General features: G+C 34.9%; 1 protein-coding gene across 5 annotated transcripts in view; it reads right to left on the bottom strand.

The window, feature by feature from the left end:
- The window catches only part of EYA4 (EYA transcriptional coactivator and phosphatase 4), a 218,802-nt gene that overhangs the window by 118,466 nt on the left and 84,264 nt on the right, over positions 1-16,072 (bottom strand). Inside the window, exon 1 of one of the 5 annotated variants that reach the window (XM_073335209.1) lies at positions 5,526-5,597. The exons of the other annotated variants lie outside the window; for them this stretch is intronic. The gene's annotated coding sequence lies outside the window, so the exon portion shown is untranslated. Of the gene's footprint in view, positions 1-5,525; positions 5,598-16,072 lie in introns of those variants that run through there. 5 annotated transcript variants of the gene reach the window in all.

Raw genomic sequence — 16,072 nt, 5'->3', positions numbered from 1 at the left:
ACCAGGGCCTTGGTTAATGCCAAGGTGCAACAGGTGGACAAAACAAACAGGCTGGGGAGAATGGGGTTGAGGTAACAGTAACATGACCATGTAATATGGACACGGTTTGGCTCACCACCTGCCTACCCATCATCAGCTGGCAGAGTTCTGTAGGCATCCTGGCAAAAGTGAATCTGAAGGACGGATTTGAACGAGGACAAAGTAGAACAACAGGACAGTTCCCTGTACCTGCATCAGGTTTGCACCTGCTGGAGGATTGGAGGTATTAGCCCGTTAGGGTCCACTACTGTATACACTATTGGCCTAGACTTAATTTTCAGACACCACTTAATGGGAATTGTGGGCACTCAGCACCACTGATAACAGGCAATGTGGAGGAGATAACTTTGTTTTAAAAGCTGTAACCTTGGAATTTCCTGTCTTTTTCATGCTTGCTGTCTGAAATATAACATAGCCGTAGTGCGATTTTGGGGATTTAAAATACCAACAAATAATTTTACTTTTTCACGCTTACACTGCAACACTCAGGATGTTGTACAATATTTACATTTATGGACAACACAACAAAAACATTCCAGTAAAAAAAAAAACACTCACATTTTAAACAAATGCTATATTAAAAATCAATGGAAGGGGAAATCTGGACATGGTGGGAGAAAGTAATGAATATTCAGGCATTATATTCCACCTTGAAAATTACCAAGTAAATTGACAGTGCAAAAGCAATATACAGCTGTCCCTTTTCTTCAGTTTGATATATTTCAGTTCTTGCTCACTGGTGACACTAATTTGTTTAGTATTATAGCAATAATTTCTAACAGCTGTTGTCACATTAATAAACTATGTCAGATAACTGAAAATTTCAACAAACTACTTACGTTAAATACATTAAAAATCCGCTGCTGAATAAACTGCTAGTTAAATAAGATAACTACTTTCTTAAGTCATATACATATCCTTACTTACAAAAACTACATTCATTATTAGTCAAACTGAATTTTAACAAATAAAACCTCACAAAAGAAATGGATCCAGTGCAAGGACTAACAGTGTGCATTTTTTAAAAAAATATTTATTGAGAGTGCTTAATTAATCATACAGGTCTAAATAATTTTCACATTAACGACAGTGCCCGAGGACACACTGGAATGCAGGTTAAAAAGTACTCTCCAGTAAATACATAGAAGATCAAATCTAAATGCATACATAAGCCTACTATATGTTGTAGATACTATATGCTATAAGGTATGTATGTTACACAGCTATGATATAATATATTTTTATTTTGTAATTTGACTTGTAACTCATTCAGTCAATAGGCATCAATCTCATGCTCTGGGAACATTTACACCATTTACAATTTACATTCATATCAAAAATATAAATATAATATAGTAATATAATATATTGTTCATCTTACTTATTCATGGTGGGATACACAACCAACTCTTGCAGACATAAAACACCCCAAAATATGGTAGATTATGTACTTATTTTATTATTTACTTTTTATGTGCATGTACATTAAAGCAATATAGAAACAAAGTCACAATTAAGAAACAATATTGAAATATTAGTGCCTTTTCCTTTTACCTGTGGGATAGCTCTTTGACACCTGCACTAATATCTGTATTTATAGTATGAAATATATAAGTAAATCTCATACCATCAACTAATGGTACATTTTTCATTATTAGTCAATAGGGACTACATCTGAGGTAATATAGCACTTAAAATACCACAGAAAGAACCACAAGATGCTTTGATAGATAATGTTTCCGCTCATATGTAATTATTTCTCTTGCTCTCGTTTTTTAGATTTGGAAATTTGACTGGTTTGTTGTTTTACACTAATATGTCCAGGTTTAGCACTCTGGACAGATATATTTTCATGTTGAAAGTATTTATCTTTCAAAAGTGCTCTGATGATCAAACAAATTTTCCAACAGCAATTATTTTATGTTCTTTCTCAAATTTGTTCTATTTTGTTCATATTTTCAATCCTACTGTAGATTCTTTAATGAAAAGGCGATCATTTTGAATCGGGAATCCTTCCACTTTGTTTTGGACTATTTTATGCAAATAATTAGCATTACTTAAAGAAAACTATTGCAGTTAGAAAGTGTGAGAACAACTAGGATTATGAACATGAAAACGTTCAATACAGTTTAATATTGAAGGACGTGTTTCTGACAGCTAGACCACTGAATGTGTAACAATGATAAAGTACCTGGCCACTCATATGCATTAGTTTTTTCCATGGTGTTCTCAAGCGTATCTGAGTACTTCAGAAAATAAACACAGTATGCACTCATGCTCATCCCTTAAAAGAGAAAAGAGAGTCTCCTTCTTCTCACACTTAACTTGAAAAGTCATCCACATCCTTTTTTTCTACATGAGATGTTGGAATGTTTTGGCCACAAGGTTAAGAAAGATTCTCCCATTTATCACAACCTGCCAAGCACAACAGGGTCACACCAAGCCAGAATTCTACCACTTAACTAATCCAGCTTCATCACAAGCATGAAACTTCAAAGATTTTTTGCCACAGGCAAAAATTAGTTCTTATTTGCTTTAAAACTCAAGTATCAATCAAGTTAAATTGTGCTTTAGTGGAGCTCATATTTTGCACATTCAGAATAATGTATATCTTTGCTCCTCAGTCCTGACTCTAATTGAATGCAGAGCTTACCTGGTATATCAATACAACTACTTACTTCTGTAACTTTCTCAAAGCAAAAAGTAAGTACAACAAAAATCTGACAGATTGATTTTTGAAGAGGTAACAAAACCTTTTACCTTTTTTTATTTGATTAAAAAGTAAACTTTTGTATATCCAAATTATATGTGCATACAAATAATTCAAATTCATACATCAATACAGATATTAATAGATTACCATACTTCATAAAAGACATTTTCAAATTATTTTTGCATTCCAAACTTTTTACTGCTAGATATATTTAACTACCAGCCATAGTTATCGTATTTCAAGGATAAGTAGCCAGGTTATAGATATTCCTAAAGTATCTTAATTTTGATGATTCAGAGATTTATTCATATGATCAGTCAGACAGAACTTTATTTTCACCTGAATATTTATTAGGGAACTCACAAGTTTGTTTTAGCTTAAACACTAAATCTTTCTGAATTCTACCATTTTGAGATTTTATTGACATTTTGCTTTCAATTCTATACAAACAATATGAATACTGTACTTTTTAATCAATACCTTCTTAAAGAATGATTATATAATAGGGTTTTTTAAATTCGCATTATGTTTCAAGACACTGTGCTACAGTTTTCTTGCAAATTATACTGTATTTCTTTTAGTTACTACTTTAAGTTAATTCTTAAATATTGCATTAAGTGAGAGAACACATGGAAAACGGGTGGTGATACATGAATATAAATCTTCCTGTTAAGATTCTCTGGGAATGTATTTTTCGATTTGGTTTTATTCAATCTTGTTTTGTTAGTTGGAAATGTAACTATCATTGATAAAAAAATTCCACACATCATATACAGGCATTTTGTATACAAATGTAACATAGACATACAATTGTTTTATTTAAAAATATAATATTATAGTACAATTACAATGTCAAATTAATTAGGATTTATTCTGAAGTTGAAAACTGCATATTTTAAACAATACTATTTTTTTTTCAGCTTGCCATTTTCAAGCAACCCAAAGTCCATATTAATACTTACAAAATTTACATATATTATGTGCTGAGGAAGGAAAGAAAGCAGCAGAAGATAAAGGAGGAACAGGCTATTTTAGCATACCTATAAGGGATAATTAGGATATACAGAATTCTCTTATTTGCCTGCTCCATTTTACAGAATGCCTGGACAAGTTATTAAATCTTGCTCAACATACACTTATGAAGTCATCTGGCTTTTGTATTTCTTTAACAGCTGCAATTACTTTCTCTATATACACACATTATTTCCCCAAAGCTAAATTTGAGATCACTTGCAGGCCATAACCTACAGTGGTGATGCTACTTAATATATTAAATGATTTAATGAATTATGTAATTTAAGCATTCGAACACTTGCAAACAAATAATTCTTGCCTTAAAGAAAACTTGTCTTAGAAAAATGCTTGGAAAAACCAAAATTTTTAAGCAAGGAATTAAAAAAGATATGTTGTTTATATATCTTTTTAGCACGTTCACTTATTTTAGTTCAGAAAACAAAAAATCACAGTAACAAAAAAGTGGTGAGACAGTTAAAAGTCATTCAACTCAAATGTATTTCAGAAAATAGTGAGCAATCTAAGAAAAGAAACACGTAATTGGATACTGCCGCTTGCTGTTAACCAGACCCTAGAAACTAAATTGAAGAACTTATTGGCTGTAATAATTTATCATACCTTTCTTCAAAACAGGTTCCCTAAACAATAAAGCTCCCTGAAGCAGTAAATCAATTTTCACAGATGGACAGAAGTAATTTTTCCCCTGAACTTTGTTTCCTTTACTAGGATAATAAAACAGTACTCCTAGAGCAAACCCTGTCTGATTCTCTTGAATGAAACAGACATTTAAGAAGCAGTAATCGTTACGCCAACTCACATCATGGCCCCTGAATGCAGCAGAGCAACAGCTTTGCTGTACTCGCCTACTACTCTGACTCAAAGGTAGAAAAATGCATTTGAACACGCTGTACAGCAACACTCTATGCAGCAACCTATGTAAAAAAACATTTGACAGTCAGAATTCACGTTCCAGAAACTAACTATGTTACTACAAACCACAGCAAAAAGTTCTCAAAGATTTTGCAAAGCAGTAAAATCACAATCAAATGTGAACACCACAGTTTTGCTCCCGAACGTCCTATAACACTTCAGAAAAGTTTACCAGGAAAGGTAAAAGCTAGCCTTTTGAAGAAAAATTAGCATTGACACATTAGTATGATTACAATTCATCATCTTCTGTTCTAAACAAAAGTCAAATCATGTTAGAAATAACCTAAAATGTAATATGAATAAAATAAATTCACTTCATATGTATACTGAATTAGTTTTGACAACAAATATTTTTCCCCAAATACAGCTAATTAATTTTATTGCTTAGGCTCTGAAAAATGATAATTTCCCATCAAGACACTTGTCATAATGTTTTAACCATTAAGGATTCCCTATATTCAATTTATCCAAAAATTAATAAACTATTTACAGATTATATGAAGTATGAGACTTGTGTTGCATGTTATCTAAAATTCATTTTATTTCCTACAGAACTTAAAGTATAATGGAAAAAATGAAAATGAAGCTTTCTGAGAAAACACACAAAATCAGAGAGTTTGAGGAACTCATAGTCATGAGCTACACAGGAGTCACTATGATCAAACGTATGTGTTAAAACCAAATTCAAAACAACAAATTACAGAGAAGATAGTATGTTCTTTTTGTAATGAGACTCTGAGTGTGAATACAGTACCTATGAGTATCTCTCAATTTATCACTAAACTACATGCATATCAATCTCTCACATTAAAATCCATCATAAGCTTACCTCATTCGCCTTGGAAGAACTGAAACAAATTCCCCAACTGTGTAAACTTAGTCTCCAGAAAAATATACTCGTGTTATGTTTAGCACCAATTTAATTCCACTGTACAGCATCTAAGGTGAGCAGCCAGTTCCAGGACCAGGAAACTCTATGTAAGTCAGCAGTATTGTATTTAGATTCAGAAACTACTAAAGACACTTTGTTCTTCCTAAAGACACTTTGTTCTCCCTTGAACTGTCACTGTGCCTAGCTCAGTTCAGTTATTTAAGTTAACTAAGAGGAGATCTGGATAGTAAACAAGCTTGGCTCTGACCAATGGCTTTCCACACCCTTCTGTTTATAGTAAGATGACTTGCATTCAGAGGTCACCCCCATCAACAGCTCCTGTCTTTCAGTAGGTATCTAATGTGCTGCATTTATCCCAAGGCTCTTTTAATGAAATCACCTTCCTCGTCTCTGCTTGCCTGCTGTCGCTGCAACACATCTGCTCTTTAATATATGAACAAACTAAGTTTTAAAATATAGAAATGAAATAATTTAGCCTACAAACTGCTAGCAATTTAGATATATTAAGATTGTTATACTTACATTTGAATACAGCAAAACATATTCTAAAGGTTATAAGATTTATTTCAGGCAAAGAACATAAGTTTGCCCAGAAAAGATTCATCTTATAAATAAAAGAAATTCAGGCACAAGGATAATGAATTCCATTCTTTGATCTGGACTTTAAAACTTTTTTAAAATACTCCTCCCAAGAATAATGTATGTGACTGCACTAGATAATATTTACTTGACTATGTTAACATGCTGGAAACAAGAGACAGGGAGTATCCCCAAGCTCCACTGTAAAATGAAAAAGTGCCAAGAAAAACAAGGGTCAAATGCCAGAACCTCAACTCAAATACCATGAAGTCAATTCTATTCTTAAAGAACACACAGAATTGACTGCACTTTAAAAGGTATAAAAAAAGTACAACAGGGTAAATAAAAATAATTTTCATGTCTTCTACACACAATAAATGAAAATTTGGTTGCTACTGTTTTGTGTCTCCACTAGCATTCCCCGCCCCCCTGCATTTTTATTATTCTTTACAGCACATATCCTCACAGACCGAAAGATGGAAACAAAGCCTACTTCTTGGCCCACACAATACAGACTTTTACTGTATTGCAAGTTCTGTGTCTCAACCAATGTGTCTAAATAAACCATATTTTAAAATGTAAGGAAGAGTGCCATGTTTAAGCCTTTTACTGGTGAGGTAGAGAGAAAGAGAGAGAGAGTGTGTGTGTTTGTGTTTGTTTTAATTAAAGGGACTTTTTTCCAGAGCTCCACCGCTATATGCGTTTTCACCTTCTGCCACCAGGCAAAGCCAAAAAGTTCAGTGCTATTTTACATGGACACATGAAACTGAAGATGGCACTCTCTCCCCACATGAGTATAAACCAACTTGCTGCTTAGAAATAGTCTTTGAGTGAAAGTTACACCTGCAGCACATTTTCGGCACCAGTTTGTGTCACCACTACAACATTTAAATGACAGATAGCAGCCTGGCTCTGTTAAAGCTAATAAAACATGATTGATGAACTGGGCTAGAAAGCTATGTCACTTCAGATTTGGATATTTGTGCCATCATTTGACAGCCCCAACTCTTTATTATTAGAAAGGATTGCCAGGACTGCAATAAATACTTATATTCAGATACCTGTTTTGTGTACTTAAAACTCCTACTGAAAACTTCATGGAAATATTGTTTAGATTTTTAACTCAGTGTACTTAAGAGCATTTCCTTAAACAGGTGCTTGTCAGCTGTAATTATCTCAAGTATTAAAAGACCAACTAATCCTCATTTTATTGTATTATGTGGTATAATATAGGCCTGCCCCTCTGACAATGGAAATCTACTGAAGCATATGTAAAGTTTTGGGGAGAGTATAATCGGCTTTCAAATATTGTTTTAGACATTAGTATTAGACCTATCCCTGTTCTTAACTACTATAATAACCAAAATGTCAGATGTTGAAGTCATAGCATGAGTAAGCACTTGTGGTTTATTTCACCATTAGAATAAAAAACAAAGGAAAAGCTTCCATGGAAAATACTGTGAAAGTAAAGACTGAAGTCCAGAGAAAATATATAGACAATGTGAATTAAGAGCCAAATCCTGGTGCCTGATTAAAAACCCCAGGTAAAGGACTATCACAGGGGAAACCCCGTGGGAGTTGGTGAGCAACAGAATCAGGTCCCCCTTCCACCTGACATTATGCACAGAGCAATAGTGCAATTGCTCACACAACCCACTACTACAGTGTGTGGGCATTTGGCCTCCTCCCGGCACAGCAGAATCAAGATGGTTCCATTGTTTTTTGGGCCTTGAATGATGAAGGCAATATTTGGCCCAATAAAATTGTAAAGGTAATATTTTTAAACGTATAAAAATATGAGAAAATTACAGACAAAGTAGTAATAATCATATCATTAATACCATCCATAGTGCCTCTATCAGAGGTTATCTCCATGACTGGCAAACTACTGCACCTGCAAACTGAAATTACTAAGAAGGAACCATTTTCCACAGATGTGATTTCTCTCCTGTGATTTTGTTCTGCTTTTACACAGTTATGGAAGAGGTATTCCTGCAAACCCGGCTGGTCTTCATGATCTTGGGGAACCTGTGCTACCTCTAGATTTGCCTCCTAATACTTACATCCTAACTCTTCTCTGCAGGGTCTTGCTTGCAAATGCAGAAGGTGAGTTAAATAAATATCTTTATTGTTATTAACAGATTTATTTGAGCATAAGCTTTCATGGGTAAAAAAACCCACTTCTTTAGATGCATGGCCATGCATCTGAAGAAGTGGTGTTTTACGCACGAAAGCTTATGCCCAAATAAATCTGTTCATCTTGAAGGTGCCACCGGACTCCTTGTTGTTTTTGTGGATGCAGACTAACACAGCTATCTCCTGATACTTTATTGTTATTGTTAATATAATACGTGGGTTACTGTAGCACGAGAGAGCCCCAATCATGGATCCCTGGCCCCATTGTGCTGCTACTTGAAACATTCGCTTCTGCCTGGATATTTGCTTGGACATCACTGCAGCCAGAAGATGAACAGACCACCCTGAGTCTGCCCACGATCTGTCACCTCCCACCATTTTGCTCCACTCCCTAATTTTCTCACAACTGCAACACCATACAGAGATCACAGAGGGGGTTTTGTGAGCTATACAGAAAAAAGGAGAGCTGGCAGCAGAGCCAATGCTCTCTTCTTCCAAACCCTTCACCACTACTGTGGTACTTTTGCCTCCTTCCCTGATAAAGAGCACTCCATAGTGCACTTAATTATAACAGGTGGGATTTTCAAAAGCACCTAAGTGACTGAGAAGCACAAGGATAATTGATTTTCAGTGGTCTTCAGTGGATTTCCAGAAAGTTATTTTTTTTCTTGTTTTCAAAATATTGATCTTATTTAAAAAAATCCTCTTTAAAGCAAACAAATGCTTCAAAAAACTGAAGCAAACTGGGTAACTTACTGAACTCATGGGAAAAGACACTTTAATATATCAAAATTTACAAACATTTAAACTGCCCAAAATGTTGTGTCTATACATACATATACTCACATATGCATTATACATTGTAAATGCAAATTAATATGACAGAAACCCCAATCCCAAGATTGCCAACACCAAGCCTTCAAAAACCATAAGATCCCCAAAAAATCATGAAACTGACTTTAAATTCCTGAGATTAGAAAATATAATAAATATCAGGTCTTTTCATTTGCTTTCTGGTGAGCCTTTAGGTATCACATATTCCACCTTTTCTCCACAACCATGAGGGCTAGAAACTTACTTTTAAAACATGAAAACTGAGATTCTAATGTAAGTACACAACTTCATGAGCTGAATTATTTTTAAAAAAAATAAACTATCAGAGGATTTATGATAAAATTGTGAGAGTTGACAATGCTTCAATCTTTCCACCCCTTGAAAACTTAATAAGAGTTTTTTTCATTGGCTTCAGTAAAATAATGACTGTCCCCAGAATCTGTCCCCAGAATTTACATTAGATTTCCATGTTGCATTTTACAATGCAGTGCTGTCATCTAATCTGGGTTATTCTACTGAAATTAATCCAGATGCCTTAAAAAAATACTAGCATTTGGAAATAGGTATCCAGTTTCGAGAACTTGTTTTGTGAAAACACTTTTCAGATTATTTCTTCTAAAAAATAGGTTAGAATGTTGTGGCTCAGAGTTAGAAGACATTGAAGGTAAAGCTGCAAAAATATTTAATTCCAACCCACTAAATATAGCTAATTATTACTAGATGTTTACTATAGTGCCCAAAAGCCCCAGTCATAATCAGGGCCCTATTGTACTAGGTGTATGAAGACACGATCTCTGCACTGAAGACTTTACCATCTGTTGTTTTTACTTAGTTCATTTAGTACAATATTTCTGTAACTTCTCCTGGGTTGCTTCTGAAAGTCAGTGCCTCCAGCAGCACAGCACCTGTTCATATGGTGACCACTGATTCAGTCTGATTCAAAAGATAGTTTCACCTACCCAGCCACAAATATCACTTCCTCCAACATCCTCGGCTTCCACTGATGAGCTCCCTTTCAAATAATGGCCTATCTTGACTCAGCTTAGCATGTGAAAGCTAGTAAGATCACAGCATGATGTTTTATGGCTGCTAATGCAAATTTAACTGAACATCCTAAAAAACACATTTTTGCTTGCCCACCAGTGAGAACTGAAACAGATATTAAAAAGTGCTATCAGAGTGAAGATAAATTTTCCAGCTTTATTTTTGCATACATTTGAAAGCTGGAGAACTATTTTATTTTTCAAAACATTTGGAGGGGCTGGGAAGGAGAAGACAGAATTTACAGAGCTTTTGCTTTAAGTCTTTTGGTGAGATCTTGACCATTTTTAATCACTGAAGGTCCAAAGAGTCTTTAGTAAGAGTAGGGGGTTAGTGTTAGTGTCCTGGACAAGTTTAAATCTGAGTAATTTGCATTCTGCCCACCTCAAGTTTCTCCATTTTTTTCAATTAGATGGCATCTCCATAATCTACAATTAAAATACCCAATGGAAGCCTAAGCATACTCAGATATTCACTAGACAATTGCTGAATTTACAGGACCAGATGCTCTTCTACGTGGCACAGATGGGGGAGGCCATCAGGGAGCTAGCTAAAGCTCCCTGTTACGGAGGGCCAAACTGCACTGTCCCTGGGCCCAGCATGAGTTAGAGCAATTTACACCCGCTCATTACGGTGCCTAAAGGATCACAAGGCATCTGAGAATTGGCAGAGTTCAGAGGCACTCTATCCCCATGCCCAACATTCCCACTCCTGACACACGCCTAATCCCAGGGCTGAAGGCCAGCTGGTGTAGGAGCTGCCTATGCCATCTTTACACCAGTGGAAAGCTCCTGAAACCACACACCAGGAGAATTCTCAGCTGGCTAGCTACGGCCAGTTTTAGGTTCCTTTGTGTCACCTGAGCAGCGCAAAGGAGTCCATTCACTTTAAGAATAGCTTGAAATGGGATTTTGATTTCTTCAGTAGCATTTAGTCTGTGTTTTTAGAAGCATGTGAATTAATACTTAAGAGACCTTCATCTCAACTAGCCCTTAACGCTATCCTATGTATAGCTTCATTTACAATAAAATCTGAATTGGGTGGTCATCTCAAGGGACTAACAAAAAAACAATTGCTTAACTGAGGTGGTCTTCTTATGAAAGATGGCAGAGAATTGCATTTGGTATTTTAAATTAATTAAATGATATTTGGGGGCAAACTTTTAAGAGTTTAACCTAATGACAGTGGTCCCTTGTACAGGTTTCACTATATTTGTTTTTCCATTTAGATGTTTCTCTCTTTCAGGTGAAATTCCATGTTCAAAACATATAGTAGGAAAGTTTACTTGGCCTCTTTTCTGTACGCAAAGTTTCAGCGCTGCACAATATTTTACACTCATATAAAAAAAAGTCACTGAAAATAGGTGATTATAATAGGAACACTAACTTTTGGAAGTACTACAAAAGGGTCCTTAAACAACCTTATAGAAAAAGCAATGCTTCCGAATGGTATATGCTTTGCCTATTTTATCATTTAAGGAGACAGACGGTGCTGCATACAAGCATTGCAATGGAGCTTTAACTAAAAATTAATGTCATGCCTCAGTCACACAGCACAGTACAGTGAAAATAGTCTGGCTCCTCTTTGAGCTGTGGTGGGTACTTGAGAATGATACCCTTTCTCTCTAGCTAAGCTGGGCCTGTTAACTGGCCCTTGATTGGAAACAGCTTCATGTACTGAATAGCCTTTTTCTTGTTTCTGATTTTTTATGCTGTTATGTGGGGCATACAGTGAAACCTTCTCATAAAATTCTGAATTAGGGGAAAGGATAGGTTAGTAGACCATTGCTTTTTCATAAAGGGAATTTTTTACAGCTTTTTCCACAGAATTACATTTATGTTTAAGGTTGACCATGTGTTAACAGATAAATCATATCATAAAACAGTTATTGCTGAGAGTTTAAACTAAATACTGGTTTCAGAGTAGCAGCCGTGTTAGTCTGTATTCGCAATAAGAAAAAGGAGTAAAATTGGTTAGTCTCTAAGGTGCCACAAGTACTCCTTTTCTTTTAACTAAATACTGATCTCTCAAACTTTTTCTTTTAAAGATACTTCACTTAAAACTAAGTAGTTAAAAAAAACTTAAGATATCACACAGAAATATACATTTGTAGTCAACTGGACTATAAAGTTATTAATACTGCAATTTTGAGACAAGTTAACACTGCATTTTTTAAGGCTGATTTTTCTGTTAAAGTCTCTTAGTAAAAAAATGTTTGCCTGGGAACATATTTTATCAACCTTTTTTCACTACTGCTTAGGTTTTTATATTCCTTCTGGATCCTCCTAACACCTTTTTACTCTATCCATGGTGCTTCTAAGAGAAGATATCAAGCGTTACACTGATAAAGGCATTCCTCCAATTATATGTTTTTCTACTTCATCAAAGGAGTTAGGGGAAGTTTCAGGGGTTTTTTTGTTTGTGTTGGCAGCTTTACCAGTGGGAATTACAAAGAATTTCACAGCCTAGCAAAGGGAGGAAGTGACATCTCTATATCCCCAAATTATCCAGCTTTCAGCAACTTGCTCCTTTTTCTGCAGTGCTACACGATAGTCCTTTATTACTTTTTCTATCAGGAAAATCTAGCAACAGCTTAATGCACAACTAAAATAAAAGCCTCCCTCTTTGTAACATTTTAAAAGCAACCTCTAATTCAAGGCTACTGTATTATGGTTTCTAGCAATGTTAAAAATTAGGACTGTCAAGCGATTAAAAAAATTAATCGCACGATTAATCGCACCATTAAACAATAATAGAATACCATTTATTTATATTGGACAATATTTTTGGATGTTTTCTACATTTTCAAATATATTGATTTCAATTACAACAAAGAATACAAAGTGTACAGTGCTCACTGTATATTTATTTTTGACTACAAGTATTTGCACTGTAAAAAAGAAATAGTATTTTTCAAATCACCTAATACAAGTCGTGCAATCTCTTTATCATGAAAGTTGAACTTACAAATGTAGAATTATGTACAAAAAACTGCATTCAAAAATAAAACAATGTAAAACTTTCGAGCCTACAAGTCCACTCAGTTCTACTTCTTGTTCAGCCAATCGCTCAGACAAACAAGTTTGTTCACATTTGCAGGAGATAATGCTGCCTGCTTCTTGTTTACAACATCACCTGAAAGTGAGAACAGGCATTCTCATGGCACTGTTGTAGTTGGTGTCACAAGATATTTATGTGCCAGATGCGCTAAAGATTCATATGTCCCTTCATGCTTCAACCACCATTCCAGGGGACATGCATCCATGTTAATGATGGGTTCTGCTTGATAACAATCCAAAGCAGTGTGGACCAGCACATGTTCATTTTAATCCTCTGAGTCAGACGCCACCAGCAGCAGGTTGATTTTCTTTTTTTGGTGGTTCGGGTTCTGTAGTTTCTGCATCTGAGTGTTGCTCTTTTAAGACTTCTGAAAGCATGCTCCACACCCCATCCCTCTCAGATTTTGGAAGGCACTTCAGATTCTTAAACCTTGGGTCAAGTGCTGTAGCTATTTTTAGAAATCTCACATTGGTACCTTCTTTGCATTTTGTCAGATCTGCAGTGAAAGTGTTCTTAAAATGAACATCATGTTCTGGGTCATCATCCGTGACTGATATAACATGAAATATATGACAGAATGTGGGTAAAACAGAGCAGGGGACATATAATTCTCCCCCAAGGAGTTCAGTCACAAATTTAATGAACATATATATATATTTTTAATGAGCATCATCAGCATGGGAAGCATGTCCTCTGGAATGGTGGCCGAAGCATGAAGAGGCATATGAATGTTTACCATATCTGTCACGTAAATACATTGCAATGCCAGCTACAAAAGTGCCATGCAAATGCCTGTTCTCACTTTCTGGTGACATTGTTAGGAAGAAGAGGGCAGCATTAGCTCCTGTAAATGTAAACAAACTTGTTTGTCTTAGCAATTGGTTGAACAAGAAGTAGGACTGAGTGGACTTGTAGGTGCTGAAGTTATACATTGTTTTGTTTTGGAGTTAAGATATGTAACAAAAAAAATCTACATTTGTAAGTTGCACTTTCACGACAAAGAGATTGCACTATGGTACTTGAATGAGATGAACCAAAAACTATTATTTCTTTTATGATTTTTACAGTGCAAATATTTGTATTAAAAATAATATACACTTTGATTTCAATTACAACACAGAATACAGTATATATGAAAATGTAGAAAAACATCCAAATATTAAATACATTTCAATTGGTATTCTATTGTTTAACAGTGCAATTAAAACAGCAATTCATTTTTTTGAGTTAATCACATGAGTTACTGCGATTAATGGACAGCCCTATTAAAAATCCTTTGCAAGAAACATTTTGTTCCCTGTTACACCCGTGTAAACTCATTGATTTCATTTGGGATGCCAGGGCAAAACAGAGCAGAATGGGGCTTCCAAGAACAGCTTTATCAACAGAGAGTACTGTACTAAACCTATCCCTCATAAAACTACCTTGGTAAGAAGTAAAAATGACAATGTCCTTTGAACACATCAAACAACAAATTTTACATTTCTGAACTCTTCTATATGCAAGAATTCTATAGCACTTTATAAGCATTCTACCTTAAAATTAGTACTGAAGGACAATACGGTTAAAGTCCACTTATGTTCAAATAATTCTCTAAATTACACTGATACCCAATGTATCAGCAAAATTTAGCCCTTATTACATACTTTACATGTTTCAGAGTAGCAGCCGTGTTAGTCTGTATTCGCAAAAAGAAAAGGAGGACTTGTGGAACCTTAGAGACTAACAAATTTATTTGAGCATAAGCTTTTGTGAGCTACAGCACATATATCCGATGAAGTGAGCTGTAGCTCATGAAAGCTTATGCTCAAATAAATTTGTTCGTCTCTTAGGTGCCACAAGTACTCCTTTTCTTTATACTTTACATGGTATTTCTATGTATAAAAAAGTTACAATACAGTGAGCCAAATTCTCTTCTCAGTTACAGTGGTGCAATCCTATTGAAGTCATATAAGGATACTGTCAATAGGGATGTACTGCTGTAACAGAGAGCAGAATATGGACCAGGATATGGATTTCAACACCAACCTACTCAAAAATATATGATTTCAGAAGTTTCACCACAACTTTAAAGGTAAATTATCGTACAAGCAACTATCACTGGAGAGCAAACATTCTTCATCATCATTACCAATTTCTCAGCATCAGCACATATGTTTGGAATTATTATTTAGTTTTAATAAGGTCTAAGATCTAGTCCTGGATATACTAGGTGGAAATAAAAGTGTACAAATACAGATTAACCATAAAAAAGACATTTGGATTTGTATACTGTCACTGAAGAATAAAAGAGTCATAAATCATAACATTTATAAAATAATTAAAAGGTTTTAATTGAGGTATGTATAATACACTACTGCTTGGTTATAACATGCATTAGGAAAAAAACTGTTTCAAAATGGGAAATATAAAAACAGCATCACTTTTAAAAATCTGTAATATGATGTTTTTCTCCTATCTACATAGCTGTAATTAGAACATTTCTCACACAGTGTTTTCTGGGCACCAGCTTCCTGGTTCTGAATAGGTTTCTATTCCACAGGCTTTTTAATGATTGCTAACAAGCAAACTGTGAAAATTTTCAATACGGAACACAAAATGTATAAGGCTGTTCTTAGGGTTTTGTTGTTTGTTTTGGTTTTGAGTGAGAGATATACATAAAAGAATTCGAGGGAAAACCAGTTACTTTTTCAGGTGAACAAAGTATCTGTCCAAACTAGAAACCAACTGCCAAGCCTTAATGGAATACAGACAAAAAACATTAATGGTATTTCCTTGTAGTAAGCCAAGAGATTTTTCTCAGCTTTGAAGGTAGTATTTTGATACCGGTCATT

Source organism: Lepidochelys kempii, chromosome 3, assembly GCF_965140265.1.
Source record: "Lepidochelys kempii isolate rLepKem1 chromosome 3, rLepKem1.hap2, whole genome shotgun sequence".
NCBI classification, from domain to species: Eukaryota; Metazoa; Chordata; order Testudines; family Cheloniidae; genus Lepidochelys; species Lepidochelys kempii.
The sequence above is the reverse complement of the archived record's forward strand: the minus strand, read 5'-3'. Positions and strand labels throughout refer to the sequence as shown.